Source organism: Dipodomys merriami, unplaced genomic scaffold, assembly GCF_024711535.1.
Source record: "Dipodomys merriami isolate MVZ:Mamm:240054 unplaced genomic scaffold, mDipMer1.0.p SCAF_17, whole genome shotgun sequence".
In the NCBI taxonomy this organism is placed as follows: domain Eukaryota; kingdom Metazoa; phylum Chordata; class Mammalia; order Rodentia; family Heteromyidae; genus Dipodomys; species Dipodomys merriami.
The window spans coordinates 34,737,411-34,754,380 of NW_027203048.1; the positions used below are offsets into that span (position 1 = coordinate 34,737,411).

General features: G+C 37.7%; 1 long non-coding RNA gene across 3 annotated transcripts in view; it reads left to right on the forward strand.

Moving 5' to 3' along the window:
- The window catches only part of LOC138829312 (uncharacterized), a 181,207-nt gene that overhangs the window by 61,151 nt on the left and 103,086 nt on the right, over positions 1 to 16,970 (forward strand). The gene's annotated exons all lie outside the window — the stretch shown is intronic.

Sequence of the window (16,970 nt, forward strand, 5' to 3'; positions counted from 1 at the left end):
AAAGAAAGAAAGAAAGAAAGAAAGAAAGAAAGAAAGAAAGAAAGAAAGAACGAGGGAGGGAGGAAGGAGGAAGGGAAAGAAAGAAAGAAAGAAAGAAAGAAAGAAAGAAAGAAAGAAAGAAAGAAAGAAGAGAAAGAAAGAAAGAAAGAAAGAAAGAAAGAAAGAGAAAGAAAGGAAGAAAGAAAGAAAGGAAGGAAAGAAGGAAGGATGGAAGGAAGGAAAGAGAAATTTGAGGAGGGGAAGGGAAAAAACAAAATGCTTAAATAGGGATACAGGTTGACCCATTGTAACAATGAGATGTACAAGACCCTATGTTGAAAAACAAACTACAATTTAGGCCAGGGGTGGTGGGTGGAAGGGGAGAGTGTAGATGTGGAGATGGGAGGGAAGGGATGGTAGGGGAAAAACAAAGGAGAAGGCAACAGTGCTTGATAGAAAATGTACTCATTACCTTATTCATAATTGTAACCCCTCTGTACAGTATTTTTTTTGGGTCAGTCATGGGGCTTGAACTCTGGGCTTGGGCGCTGTCCCTCAGTTCTTCAGCTCAAGGCGAGTGCTCTACCACTTGAGACACAGCACCACTTCTGGTTTTCTAGTGGTTTATTGGACATAAGAGTCTCATGGACTTTACTGCCTGGGCTGACTTCAAACCGCAATCCTCAGATCTCAGCCTCCTGACTAGCTAGGATTACAGGCATGAGCCACCGGCGCCTGGCCTTGTACAGTATTTTTTGGGGGGGTCCGGTCGTGGGGCCTGTACTCCGGGCCTGGGCGCTGTCCCTCCTCTTCAGCTCAAGGCTAGCGCTCTACCACTTGAGCCGGCTTTTTTCTTTTTGCTTATGTGGTGCTGAGGAATCGAACCCAGGGCCTCAGGCATGCAAGGCAAGCGCTCTACCACTGAGCCACCTTCCCAACCCTTGTACAGTATTTTTATAATAAAAAACATACTTAAAAAAATCAAAAAAAAAGAAAGAAAAAAAGAAAGAAAGAAAGAAAGAAAGAGAGAAAGAAAAGGAAGGAAGGAAGGAAAAAGAAAGGAAAGAAAAAGAGAAAGAAAAGAGAAAAAGAAATTACAGGTATCACACCTGTAATCCCAACTACTCAGGAGATGGGAAAGATCATGGTTTGAGGCCAGCCCAGGCAGAAAGTTAGGGAGACCCCCATTTCCATAAGCAAGCTAGGTATGAGAATATATACTATAGTGCCCACTTTGCAGGGACCTTAGGTAAGAGGATTTTGTTTTATGGATAACCTGGGGAAAAGTTTGGGATCCTATCTGAAAAATGTGTTGAAGAAAAACATACAGAACCAAAGCATGATTTAAAGGGTCTCTAAAGTATCTTCTCAGAAAATACCAGGTCCTGAGTTCAAATTCCAATACCACAAAAAAATAATTATATGAAATTTCCAATATTTGACCTATGAAATCTAGAGAAATGATTATTTCGAATGTATAATCAGATTCACAGTATGTCATACTGATCAAAAGAGCACTTGTATTCAATAAGGTGTTTGACAGTCTGAGCCATTACAGTTTGAAAATCTTCTGCTTAAGCTTCTAATACTTTAACACAATAAATATCTTCAAAAATCATCAGAAAAAATTGAGTGCCACTGTTACACTAGAATGTCGTATCTATCCTAATGATGATTGGAACAACCATCCTTGTGTCCTGTTACATGTGTGTCACTACAGGGCATCTGAGGTGGCGGCAGCCCTTGCTTCTGCAGTTGGGAGTCTCAGGACAGCCTGCAAAAGCAGCAGGGGGTGCTTGTTTCTCAGCCTGGGGCTGAGACATGTCGTAGATGGCATCAATTCTTCCTTGTACCCTTCTATCCTCCCCTGTACTTTCATTTAGTCATTCGGACACTGTGGGAGAAATATTAGGAGAACTTGTGAACCAAAGGAGAAAGTCAGCATTTTGTTTCCCTTCTTTCCCTCCTTTCTGAGGCTGGGACATGAATGCCAGCCTGGGACAAGATTACATGTGGAGAGTATGATCCTCATCTCCTTTGACCTCCTTTTGCTCAAAGGCCATTTTGGGTCTTGAGCTGTGTCCTTGACAGATTGACCATCGCAAGGTTCTCAAATCCAGAGCACAAAACAGACATACATGCTTTCCTCCAGCAGGCACGCCCAGCACTTCTTTTCACAGTGTGTTCTTATAATATCCAGCTTTGACAGCACAGAGACTCTGGGTATGTATGAGAAAGTGTCAAAAAAAAGTGCTAACATTTCTACTGGTTCAGATCATTAATTTTCTCAAGGAATTACTAAAGAAAATGACTTACACAATCTTTCTATGCTGCCACTTCTGAAGTTTCATTTTAAATGTTGTATTTATTTAAAATAATTCCAGCTGATGGAAGACTAAAGCTATGTGTCTTATTTGAAATATCTCTACAGTAACTCATGAATGGGCTGGAATAGTGTTTGAAGAGATTGCTTCTCACCCATCCCTTACTAAGCAATGTGTCAGAGTTTGTTGGATCCTGGAGAATATTTGTTTTCCAATTTTACATATTGGCAAACTGAGACCCAGAGGTTTCACTCTGTGTTCAGGTCTACCAAGCTAGCAAGTGGTAAAGTGAGGATCCAAACTTAAATTTTCATCTCTCAAAGGCAGTGTCCTCTCTGCTTTATTGTTCAGTTTCTGACATGGTAGAATTCTCCAGATGTTAGATAGAGCCAGACTGGGAAGAAAAATAGCCAATTTGTGTTGAAGAGTTGGCTGATGCATTCATCCAGTTTAAAATTGAGGTCCACTATATACTTGTTCCCAGGCTTGTTTGAGTTCATTTTCTTTCTTTTCCCTCCCCTCTTTGCCAAAGACTTGTGTATGTCTGAGATTTTGTCCTTGACCCCACCTGACTTGACATCAAAGAACTTCTCTCCGAAACTACCACCTCCTACTGTCAACCAGAGAACTCTTAGAGATTCACAAATATCACCTAACATTCGTGCTTCTTTTTTTTATCCAATGAAAACATTAATACTTAATGTTTCCAGAAAACAGGGTTGTTGGTTTTTTTTAGGGAATCTTAATTCATGACTCTCTCTAGGAACTGAGAACTACTCTTTGACAAAATCAAATTGCTGGGTCTTTGTTTCATTCCACTTCCTATGAGACACATATCACACAAATGGGAGCCCAAGTCCCATCTTTCTGTTCCAGACTTCCTTGATTTAGTTGTAATTTACCTGTAAATATGCTGCCCCAAGTGCTTTAACTAATCTTAAAGGCAATGATAACATGAAACCTATATGTACCGATAATACAGATTATTTCCATGTACTTAACATTTTCTATATGCAAATAGCATGTGTAACAGCTCTCATCCAAACTTCATATGGCAATGTGTAATAGACACAGCCTATTATATAGATAAAGAAACTGAGGCACTAAGAGTTTCATGACTTGCACAAAGTTACAGACCTAAGAAGAAGTAAACAGGATTAGAACTTGAATCTACTTCCAGAGAACCACTTCTTGGACATTCTAGTCCAGTGCCTTGCTACGCAACTGAGAAATATGTAGAGCAAATAAGTCTCATAGCTTTAGGCTAATAACAGAAAGATTCTAAAAGTCCATTCAAGTTAATTAAAGAGAAATAGAGATGCTACATTCTTTGACCAAAGTCAAGCTTATCTCTGATTGAATTATGTACATTATAGGAACACCTCTATATTCTTTCCATAATCTAACTCAGCATCCTATAAACCACTCATGCTTCTTCACCTGCCTGCCCAAGTCATCTGGTGCCAATCCTGTTCTGGTGACCACCAAACAAGTTAATTTCTGTAAGATTGGGATCATCTTTAAGACAACTATTTGTGGGAGTTTGCAGTCAAGATTATGATGTTTCTAAACTGAGACTTAAACTTACTGCGTATCTCCGCATGCAGAATCTTTCAGGAGTACCTATCTGGTTTTATCATGTACCTCCTTTAACTATAGAACTATGGTAGGTGAATGAATCTTGGCAGTCATGGTATATGGTTTTGGAGAACCAACAAAAGCAATTTCTTCTTGGCTCCCAAAGGAATACCCATGCTCAGGCTTACAGTTACCATGGGAATGCACAGATCCCCTATTTTTTTTTGTAACACATCTAAAAAGGAGCATGATAAGAATCTAAAAGAGATTAAGAAATTCTGGGAAATATACTCAGAAATGGTCTACATGACACCAATAATCCAGTAGAAGGCAACATCAAAGTGGAAAACCAGTCAAGGATCCAACTGTTTTGACTTGCCACATTGATATCATGGCAACAAAGCCTTAGTATTTTCTTGGCCAGGGACACTAATGACCTGGTCATTCTGGGGATCTTTTTTTTTTCTTTTGGATATTGAGAAGGTTATTTTTAACTTAGAATTTAATGATGAATGGTGCCTTGAAAATTGTGTAGATTTTTTTTTATCAGGTGAGTGTTTACAAGAATATAATTTGATCAAACTTAGCTATATTGCTAATTCCAGAAAATATTCCTGTTTCTAGTTGGGTCTTCAAAACTTAGGTTATGCTAGATTATCTTTTGAGAAAGCCAAAGAGATGATCGACTCTAACATCTTACTTTGGATTTGGGGTAGAGTTTCCAATACAGACATTAGTATGCCCACATATGAGATTTATACCACAGATGAGCCCACTGCCAGAATGATCCATACATGGGTTGTATGCACTATGTGTGCCAAGTCCTGACCAGGCATGAGAGAGGAGATGAAGAGCTCTAAGATGTTTCAGGTTGTGTCACCGGAAAATAACCATATGTGTAAACCTACTATTTCAAAGAAAACACCTAAAAAATATCTGCCTGGAAATAAAAATTTCATAAAAATTTCAAGTGTGTTTAGCCTTCCTTGAAAGCCAAGAAATATGCGTGAAAAAGAATTCTGAAAATATTTGAGAAATGGAAATGACTATATGTTTTCTTAAGTGGAAAGAGTAGAAAGACCTGTAAGAGCTATACCAAAGACACAAGTCACATCATTGGATGCTTACTTGGATAACAACAGACTTTTAAAAAGTAATGGCATAGAGTTACGATGGGTTATGATAAATATAGGAAAGACCAAATATCTCAGAGGTTATGAGTAAGCTCTTAAAAAGATGACGAGTTTATGATTATTACCCTTTGTGGTGTGTGTGTGTGTGTGTGTGTGTGTGTGTGTGTGTGTGTGTGTGTGTGTGTGTGTGTGTGTGTGTGTGTGTGTGTGTGTGTGTGTGTGTGTGTGTGTGTGTGTGTGTGTGTGTGTGTGTCCTAAGGCTTGAATTCAGGGTGTGGGCATTGTCTCTGAGGTTTTAGGTCCAAGGCCAGTGCTCCACTACCTGAATTATAGCTCCACTTCTGACTTTTGGGTGATTCATTGGGGATAAAAAGTCTCACAGACTTTCCTGCGCTGGCTGCCTTTGAACTGTGATCCTCAGATCTCAGCCTTCCTAGTAGCAAAAAATACAGGTATGAGCCACATGCACCCAGCTTTTAATGTTACTCTTTTAAGTAAATTTTAAGAACTTAATATTTTAGCACTTTTGTTCCTGTAGATACCCCCATACTTCAAAAGCAAATTTGAATTTCTGTCTCCAATGTTCATAAAATTTATCAAATATGTCTTACTAATTCAAAGTTCCAACTTTGAAGAAATTGAAAGCCTGTGAAGACCCTTGCTGTACCAGGTTAGGGGGTCTGCTACTTGGGGTTGTCCCAAGACGAGTGATCTGAGAAGTCTCTCTCTGCTCTTCTCCTTGAGAACTCTTGCTCCCCTCTCACTTTCAATAATGCTACTGCCACCCGCACACACTAACACAGAGCACAGATTGCTGCCCAGTGCCTTGGCAAGGGGCCAGTGCATTTGTCAGGCAATGAAAAGTTTTGGAGCCAGTTCGAGGACTTTCTGGTACACAAAATGTTGGCTGGAAATGTGGCAAGTATTAAATGGGATGTTAATTTTCATGAGTATTTTCCCCATGGTTGTAGCTTGTGGTCATTGAGCAATTTAGCAATCACCATGTGGTCTGTTGGACACATAGCCTGGGTGAAGTTCAAAAAAAAATTAGCAGGCAGTGAGTGGGGAGAAGGCCAGAGCTTACATTCATACATGTTTTCAATTCTTTTCTCTTCCTTCTTCCCACCTCAGGGGATGGATTCTTCTTGATTAAATCTTTAGGTGTCACCATATGTCTGAAATCTGGATGGACCACCCATCCTGATGTTCCTTCACATTTTCAGCCATTTTGTGTTAGCTCATGACTAACAAATTTGTACTGGCTCTCAAAACTATGATTCAATGATTTCTTGCTGGTTCCTTCTTTGACATATAATATAAGATATATTGCATATGTATATTGCATACATATATATATACACACACATATGTGTGTGTATATGTCACAATATCATATATTCCAAGAACACTTCATGGAGTCAAGGTAAACTCACTTTCAAAACATGAGAGCTTATTGGCGTTTTGGAAGATACAGGCCCAAAAGGGAAAATTCTTTTGCTGTGAGGATAGCAGAAAATTAAATTTTTTTTACCTGATTTGAACACCCCCTTGGCTTTTTCTTTTACCTTTCCTATGTAATGTGATCTCATTATTCTTGACAGAATCCTATGAAGTGTCTAAACCAGAGATCCCATCATAGTCCATTCTTGTAGAATTCTCTGGTCCTTACAGGTAAAAGTAGATCACTGAAGATCACACAGCCAGTGCTAGAAGACAAGTCTCCTGCCTCAGTGACGTCATCTTTCCTCGCTGTCAGCCTTTGTCCATCTCAATAACCCAGCAGTGTCATGAAGAATTCATTATCCATAGAAAAAATTGTAAAGTTTTCCCTGTCTTATCTCTCCATATTTTTAAATAAATTACAGCAAGTTCGTTTTCTTGCCCATTCATTTATATTTGCTTTATGCTTTCTTGATCAGAGGCTAATGAATGGTATATGAGATGTACTCTAGGAATTAGGTGTGCCAAAAGAATCTTGATGTTTCTCAGGACTACAATCAGAGCAATAGGCATAGCATGGAAACAATGTCTGACATCTAATTGATGAAAGCTTGTCTACTACTCTCTGTAGTATTACCTCCTATCTTCTACTGTGTTAAGAGGAGCTCTTAAAGAGTTCTCTTTTTTTAATCACCACCCATACCAGAACTGAGAAATCAAATTTCTGGTGATTTTTCCATCTCAGATTTGAGAAGAGAAACTCCTGGTATCTTGTGTTATCATCTGTGAATTAAATAGCAAATCAGTGTGAAATAAATTTCTAAAAATCTACTAATAAATTATCTGGTGGAGAGACAGTTATACATAGAATTAATGGTACAAAATAAGATACATTATATGTCTCTTTATAGTCACACATTTGTATTTTACATATGCAATCTTAAATGTATTTTCAAGTGTAGAAATCTATGTGCCTGTAATTTTATGCAAGATTATTAGAAATAAACCAATCCACATATGTGAAATTGACTCCTTTATTTAAATACTTACCTTTCAATAGATTTAGCAATTCTGATGGAAATGCCTATAAACTGTTTGACATACTTTTCTTTGTTAAATAGATTATTTGTTTTGTTCTTCAAACACTGCTAAGTATGGTGGCCTTACACACTCTGATACATTATGAAAAGATATACTTTATTATTAGAATAATTGGTGTCATTTTTAGAAGTTTTAGTGTGGTATTTTCTAGCATTTTTGTGATTTGCTTCTTTGGGTTTGCCTTTAGCGATAGCACATGATATAAAAGGATAAATATTATGTCTACAGTAGTATTTGATAGGTTGTGAGTGATCAAATATAAACAAATTATGGAAGAGAAGGTTATTATATGGAATGAAAATGAAAATCCCAAGGGAGGATTTGAAGAGGTGGGAAGGAAGGGATGGTAGGGGAAAAACAAAGGAGGGGGCAACAATGCTTGATAGGAAATGTACTCATGTAACTGTAACTCCTCTGTACAGTGTCTTTACAATGAAATATATTTTAAAAAAAGAAAATGAAAATCCCAACTTACTGATTCCAGAGGGGGTCCTCTCCCTTTTATTTTTTCCTACATTTTTCTTTGGTGTCAGGGAGGGGATGCAAAGAGTAGAAGTTTCCTAAGATAAAATATTATTCTCCATTAACAAACAATGAGGTACATAGAAGCATTTTAGATCTTTCCTGGATTAACAGTGTTTAGTTTGGGATGACTAAGGAATAACCACAGAGAGCTTCTGGCTGTGCAAATGAGAGGGGTGTTTTTGTTTTGTGTTTGTCAAGGAAGAACCTACTAGCAAACTACAAAAGGACTTTGCCTCTTTAACAGAGGCTCCAGCTTGTCTTCCTGGGAGCTTCTCAGTGTTCCTTTCCTTCGTAAAGCAGCATGAAAGAGTTGATTTTCATTTTATGTTGTGCTTGTGAGGCATTAGCATGATGTTCTAACACTTGTAAATGAATACCGCTCTCGCCTAATCTGTCATTTTAATGCCTTATAGATTTTATTTCACTCAATGATGTACCAGATTCTCAATAATAATAATCAACGGCTTTGTTGTTCTCTTGCAGAAATTAAATTTCTGCAGTGAGTGTGTAACTAATAAAGAACATGGTGCTGGAGGAAACAAAAAATAAATGTGATGAATCATAAAAGTTGGTTGGGGTGGGGGGAGAAGGAAACTTACTCCTAGTTGAAAGACAATTATGAAGAACCCGTGTCTGATTCTCATCTTGTCAACAGCTTAATAGCCCTCACAAAGTCTTTAGCCACAGTACTTATGTCTGAGCACTAACCTCGTAGACTTGGTGTGTTCCACAAATTCATTAGAAAGCATTAAAAGAAGAGGCGAGGTAAAAGGGCAGCTTTTCTCTTTCCTTTGCACCCTTGATAAGCTTGCCCAGGGGTGGCCATTTTGCACATACTCGTATCTTTTAGCTTCTCCCCTTGCCACATGCTATCTAGAAGAGTGGCATAAAGGCAGAGGTGTGGAGCATGGAGTACTGGCAAAGACTGTAAAATAGAAAATCAACAGTGTGTCTATCACCAAGCTACAAGAGCACAACACTTACAGCAGTGAAATGACAGTCCATGGCAAGCAACTAATTGATCACCAGCTTCAGGGGGAAATATATTCTTTCGGACCTCTGTCACTTTTAACATGTTCTTTAAAGTCATGAAAAAACTGCCAGGTTGAAGGGTTGGCTCTAACTTCCCCAAAAGAAACAACAGCAGTTAAGGTGTAAGGCTGAACGGGCACTTTGGAGGCTAGCTGGAGCCCTCCACTGTTAGAAAGAGTTCTTTTCCTGCCATACAATGCATTCAGCTCATTGTGCCCTGGTAGGGCGCAGGGCCGGCAGGAGATAGGTCGAGTAGCTTCTGCCTGATTGAGTTCAGCATGCTGACCAAATTTTATCACTAGTGTCATTTCTTTCTCAGTATTCTCTGTCTTGGAAAGGTTCTGACATTAATGCACTAGGGGAAAAACAAGAGGAAATTGTTCACCTCTTCAGAGCAGAAGGGTGGTCTTTAACATAAGCAAAATGTGAGAGGAAAGGGCATTTACGGGGCTAGTTCTTCAATTGCAGTAAAATTTAAAGAGTATCAAAAGCCAGGCCTGGGATTGGTGGCTCAAGCCCACATCCTCGCTACTCATATCATGAGATATGAGGATCTTAGTACAAGCCAGCCTGGGCAGGAGATATGACAATTTCAGTATGAACCCAGCTGGGGCAGGAAAGTCTGTGAGACTCTTGTTTCTAATTAACTACCTGGAATTGTGGTGGAGCACTAGCCTTAAGCACAAAAGCTCTGAGACAGTGCCCCTCAGTTAAAGCATACACACACACACACACACACACACACACACACACACACACACAAATACACACACATACAAAGAGGTGAGCCCATGACTCCAGTGGCTTACATATATATATATATATATATATATATCCCTAACTGCTTAAAAGGCTGAGAGGTGAAAAGCAGAATCAAAGTTAAAAGCTAGACTTGGATCTCAAATTCAATAGCAATTCACCAGATGTAGGATGTAGCTCAAGTGGCAGAGTGCCACAAAAGCTAAAACTTAAGGACCTTATGACAATTAACTTGGCTTAGATTATGTAGACGTCTATCCTAAACTTGGACACATTGTGTGGAGAAAAGAGAGAAGGTAGGAAACTTCTCACCCAAACAAGAACTAATGAGTGTGTGTGTGTGTGTGTGTGTGTGTGTGTGTGTGTGTGTGTGTGTGTGTGTGTGTGTGTGTGTGTGGTTGTATACCCATGTAGGTTATCCCTAGTCAATTTAACTTGGGTGAATGATGTCTTCATCATCTTCATCAGAATAACCAGTTAATGGCCTTAATCCATAGATGGATACAGTTCTGGGATTGTAGAATTTTTAGGATTTTAAAATCATGTAGGTTAGGTAGCATTATAAATTTAAGTACTGTTGAAGTGCTGGTCATCTATGTATCTGCTGGACATTGATGGGTTTTAGAGCTGGAGTCCTTACTGTGAATACATGTGCATGCCTTGTAGGGAGGGAAAAGGTTGCTGGCTTCCCTAGGACCCTCAGAAGGGCAAGAGTAAAAATCATTTAATCATGTAAAATGAAGAAAAAAGTAAAAGGAAGTGAAAGCAATATATTTTAAGGACATCTTGGATCTGATTGTTTATGAAAAGTCAGCGCTGGCTAGGAAAAAAATGGATGAAAAACAGTTTCTTTTTTTAAAGTTATGTTCATAGCTTGATTTTCGGCAGAATAAGAATCATCTGAGTACTTCGATTGCCATCCTGTCCCTTTGCGTCCCTGTGACTTCATTTCCATTTGAAAAACAAATGTATAACCTAAAAGATGCCTGATACTTTTCTACTTTACTTGTACTGTGTGTGTGTGTGTGTGTGTGTGTGTGTGTGTGTGTGTGTGTGTCTTTTTCTTTACAGAGATAATACATGACATTGATACACTTACCCTAAATAATACTTGCAGGGACCATGAGAACATGCCTCTCTACTCGTAGGAACATGAGTGAGCTAGGGCCTCAGCATGTGCTTTGGAAACCCTTGCTGTTAGCTGTGCTCCCATGGGTCACTCCCAGCCTGTGCCCAAACCTGACATTGTTATTGAGACAGCCTGTTTCTGGAGATGCAGAATCCTCTGATGGGCGGGTAAGCTCTGGAACTGCATGATGGCCTCTCTAGACTTTCCTTTAAAATACGGGTGGTGATTTAAGATTCTTCTACTTAGTCTTTCTTCCTTCTCTCCTTCATTGGGTCAGACTACATCATGGCCCAAAGTTCTGCCAGCCTCTCCTGTCTTTATCTCTATTTTCTTTCTCGGGCATTTTCCCTATGAATATTTTACATGTTAAATCCTATCTCTACACCTGCTTGACATGGACATTTTTAACATAATAGTAAAATTAACATGTTCCCACCCTTCGTTATATAGTAGCAATGTGCTTGATTTATTTACTCCTCTTACATCTTAATGGCTGGGCATGATAGTCAAAACAAAAACAAAAAGGAAGAGAAGGATTATTTATTTATAAGAAGAAAGTGGTTACTCTGAGAGGTAAAATAATCTATATAGTAGTAGACAGCAGAGTTACCATTTGAGGAATGTTCTGTTCTACTTCAGAGCTTATGCTTTCTACCATTAAACTAGAGTCCCTTTGACGCAATTGGAATGTCTACATCCCTCCAAATCATATTAATAACCGTCACTGTGGTTGATTGTTTTCTCTTGGCTATGACCATGATTGAAAAATGAAGGGATTGCTATATAGTTAAGTGCTCTTTCTATTTGGTTTTGAGTCACTAGATGGTGACCTAGAATTCCTACTGTTACGAAGGGAGGGTTGTGGAAATGATTGATACTGAGGGACTTGAGTTGCTCTTAGGAACCTACCACCCCAAAGTGCCTGGCTTCCTGTTGCCCTAGTATTCCTTGGGCCTTCTGAGAGAAAACTGTGGCAATAGGAATGTGATAGTCCACCAGAGGAAGACCTGCTTCCAGTTTTTCTGTCCCTTCTGCCACCTGTGACTTTGTGCATGGTCCTAGGGTCAGAGCTGAGATTTTTTTTTTTTTAAGAAAATGAGAAAAAATAAATGTTCCTCTTTCAAGGTTTCTGTTTGACAGTGTTTGCTAGACAAAGTAGAATTTTCACAGCACAAGTCCTTAGCTCAAGAGCTCCACTCAGTCAGCAGTTATTTTATGTGCTTTTCAACCAGCCTTTCTCCTTTAGAAAAAGGAAAAAGAGAAATTTATCCACTCAAAGTGAGCTTTTTGCTAAACTTGTGTCTTTCCCTTGTTTGTCATGTTAATTACATCCCAAACAACCCCCATTCAGAGAATTCTGCAATCAAACTCTAAAGCCCCATCAGATGTACAATGGCTTTTGAAGTGGACTGTTTTTTTATGTAATAATGAATTTAGTATTGTATTTACCTCCAACTAAATGCTGATTCTGCTCCTTCCTATACCTCCTCCTTCAGATCCTTTGTGATCTACTATACCAAGATAATTAACCTCTTATTCCTTACTTTTCTTACCTGTAAAATCGGAGGAAAGATCGTTGTGTAGAGTATTTTATATGCCAGACATTTAATCCATATTAATATTTACTAAATAAATAGGGAAATATGACATAATTTGATAATTTGCTAATAGTCATAAATTGTAAATGATACAAAATTAAAAAGGATTTGAAAACTCCTTTTTTAGACAATACTTGTCTAAAAAGTGACAGTTTCAAGAAGCAATTTCCTCAGGAATAACAGAATCTATGGTTTTCAGTTCAATAAACTTAGTAGGTGCTTAGTGGAAAGGAAAGAAAGGAGAAATGGAGTGGATGTCACATATCACGTGTTTGGCCTCCAAAGTAAAAAACCTAAAACCAGCATAAGTAAAGGATTATTCCTTCAACTTATTTTCAGTTAATTGAGGCTTACTTTTTGAAGTGCTACTCAACTTCCCTTAATATTAGAATTGAATATGGAAATTCTATATTACAAAACCCCTGAAAGTCAAGCCAATGAATAAGCCACTGTTGTCATTCTGTTGCAGAAGTGGGGGGGTAGTGACAATTTTATTATCATGCAGAAACTCCCTACTCAGGTAAAGTGAGTTCATACCCATCTTCTAGTTTGGTCTCCTTGTTTATAAATTCCAATAAGCAAAACAGTGTCAGAGGACATGCAGAAATTTGCCAGAGAACTCATAGTTTACGTTAGTCCCTGTGTGTGTGTGTGTAGAACAAAGAAATTCAGTAAAATGTCAATCATTGTTAAGACTGAGTTGAATGTTGTTAGAGACAAAAATACTTTGTCTTGAGTAAATAATTAAACTCATGTTGGGGGAAAAGAGATTGACAATTCTTAATTAGATGATATTGGCTGGTGTCATCTGGATCTTGGAGGAATCTAGAACCACAATGTAGTCCAAAGTTAGATTTTATGCATGCACTATGAAATCGCTTCAATTGGGCCTTGTAAAGGTGAATTCTCTTAGACAAGAGGAAATGTAATCACCAGTCAAGGACTGGATAAAAGGATCTTGTCCTTTTATCTACTTGTGTTCCTTAATCTGCTTTTGTCTTAGTGACCAGCTCCCTCAACAAACCATGTAACTCATAGTTCTTCCTTTCTCTTCAACCCCATCTACCAATTCAGAGTTCCTAGTTCACCTATTCTGTTTGAATAGAAGTAAAGTATTTCCCTTTAAATGCATCTGTGATAATGTTTACATGACATAACACCCAACAAACTGCACAGAAGATAGGTCTCACTTCCAAGGTTGCAAATTTTAAGACTACTGTGATCTGAGCACCTTAAGTCAACTCCCTCGATACTAATAATACATGGAGACAACCTCTATGGACCATGCAAGAATAGAAAATGGAGTCATGATTAAATTTCTAACTTTTGCCCTTTAAAACTCACTCTACTCAGGGATGTTCCATCAAGTAAGAAAGTTAGAGTCTATTTTGAGAGGTTATAACAGATAAATCTGAGAGCTTTATCTGTCAGATTTTGGAAAAGTGATTGTTTGGGGGGAGCTACCCTGTATATTGTACGATGCTTAGCATTATCTCTGTCATGTTTCCATTCTTTTGGCAGTAAAATTGGCCCTAATTGGAAGCACTATGCTTAAGTTATATAAGGACTTTAAAAAAGTATACAGTACTTCAAGAAACAGTAGAGCAAACATGTAATTGAGTGCAAAGTTAGGGAATATCTCAGAGGTGTACAATTAAAAATGATTTATTTGAGAGTTTACATCAATTCCAAGCCAATGCCAATCACATTAGTTTTAAGTTGTAACTAATAAATACAGTCTTACTTCTTTCTGATCATGTTTGACTATAGGATGGGAGAGGGGACAGAAATTCTGAATAGTGAGTTAGAAAGGAGTAGGAAGAGTAACCTGGAGAAATCTACAGCTGACATAGCAAATGAGTGAGTGAGGATTCATACTGTTTCCAAATAAGATAATGAATCAGGGTGCTATCAGAAAATTCTTTTGCTCCTGGCATCCATTGGGAGGTGTGCCCAGAAATAGCCAACAAAAGGTAGCATAGGATATAGCCGAAAATGATTCTTCAAATCTCATTATTGAAAAGTAGCTCAAGGTCAATTTCATAGCACATTAGCAGAGTGCATGTTTTTTGAATGAATTAGCTAATTTTACTCAAAAGACTTCCTCTAAGTTCAAATTGGGGAGTGTTTAAAACTTCAAACATGAATATTCTGGAGAATAGATTAAAATTATGTATGAGTCAAAGATAGGAATATATATGATTGACCAATATATCTCTTCCTTCCACTGACAAATAGTGGAAAAACAACCCACCTGGCCCCAGTGGGTTAGCTGCCCATTTACTGGATTGATGTCAGATGGGGGAATTATTTGAAACTGAAGATACTACAATAGCAACTTGGGTCAAAACTGTCAATTAAATGGAGAAATTATGTACAAATTTAGGATTTCAGAGACCTAGATCTTTTGGCAGATAGCTAGATCCTGAAGCCCTTTGAAATCGGAATATAGTACAATGACCCTCTGGGGTAAATCTTTCCATTAAATTTGCAATTCTTCCATGTTTGATACTGTCCAGGGAGCAAATGAATTAGGACTTTCTTTTGTAAAATATTTTTTTCTTTCTATCTGCCCTAAATTCTGACTCCCCTTACTCTGTGGACTACAATTGGGAAGGTTCATGTCCTGTGGCAAGGGCCGTGTATAATTCATGCTTCTGAAAATTAGCAACGGCTAACATTGGTCTTTGTCATTGTATAAGCCATTTAACAGAGAACAATTTAACCAAGATGAAAAAATGTAGGTTCTGTATGCACAAGCACATGTAACTGGATGCAAAGATACACTAAGACAAAGGAAAATCGTTCTGCATCTGTGAAGCAATATTTATTTTAAATCATAGATATATCATACTGGTTTATCATAAGGTAACTGGATTCATAGACTTGAAACCATGTGGCTTTTGTATAACTGGAATGTTGTCATCACCAGTTGGTAGCAGAAAGTCAAAAGGTATTTTAAAAACTGCTTAGAGTCGTGAGTCATTTGAAATAACTTTGTGGAAAGCCTATTCAATCTAGCTCTCTCCTTTTTCTTTTTCTAGTTTTTTTATTACAAGGCATCCTAAAGATCATTTCTGTAATGCATTGCTCTGTCAAATCTGTATAAACAAGTATAAATGTTAAAAAAGTAAAGAATACTAATCAAGAGACACAAGACATACACTGCTTAATAAATCTTGCCTTCAATTTATTTGTCTAGTATTACAAAGGCTGAAGAGATATCAATTAATATAGGCAAAGAGGACCCATAATTTATAATTAACTGGCAAGTGGTTTGTAACAAACAGCAGCACCGAGTCTAATAGCCGGTAGAAAAATAACTAGTGTTGATTTGTCCCTCGGCAAATTAATAGAGTGCTTATCAATGACAGGGTTACATAAAACTGCTAAATAAATAATCATCAGTGAGTTCGAGTGAAGCAGATCTTTAACAAGCTTAATCTGAACCTCTTGACATCTGTAGACTATGAAGAGATTAAATGGTAAGGAAGAGAAGATACAGTGTGCACAATGTAAGCCTGCTCAGGAACTGTACAAGATCATGTTCTTATGTAATGAGAAATAAAGAAACATTTTTATTGCGAAATTACATTGAAAAATGATTTTCATTATAATTAGAGGGAAAATTATAAAAGATATATCAAGGAAATGCTGAATTGGAATTCACCAGATGAGAATTCCACTACATCTCTGAACAATGAAAACACATTATTTTCGTCACTTTTGATATATTTTTTGCTCGTTTGCTTCATTTTATTATTCACCTTTGTACACGCCAGGCATTCTATCTCATATGTCACCACAGCTACAGCTACATCCATGGGCTTATTTTTGGTTATTAGGGTTCTGCTATAAAAGAAAATTAATCAAGATCCTACAGTTAAATGGACATTTCTACTCTCCCTTCCCAAACACACTCCAGTTGTGTAAATGAACTCTAAGTTTTTTTGTTATAAAATGCTTTATCACTCCTCATTTTTATCCTGTATCATTTGCCTGGTTGTGAATTCATAGATGCTTTTGAGAGCTCAGGTCTTATCTTTAAACATTTACTCTTGTTTGTAGGTAATCAACAACATCATGACACTTTGTATAATATATATTATATACATGTATATGTATATATATGTGTGTGTTTTATATATCAGTTTTGAAATATTTTTATTATCTTTAGGTAGTTGTACAATGGAATCACCATTCAACAAAGCAGTTTTTGAATATAGTGTGCCTTGATCAGTGTCATCCCTTTCAACATTCTCACTGAACCCTTCCAACTTACCCTTTCCCTCACTTTTCTTATGTCTTAGGATATGTATTAATTTTTTGCTGCCATTTAACAGAACAGTTTATGTATGCAATGCATAATGAT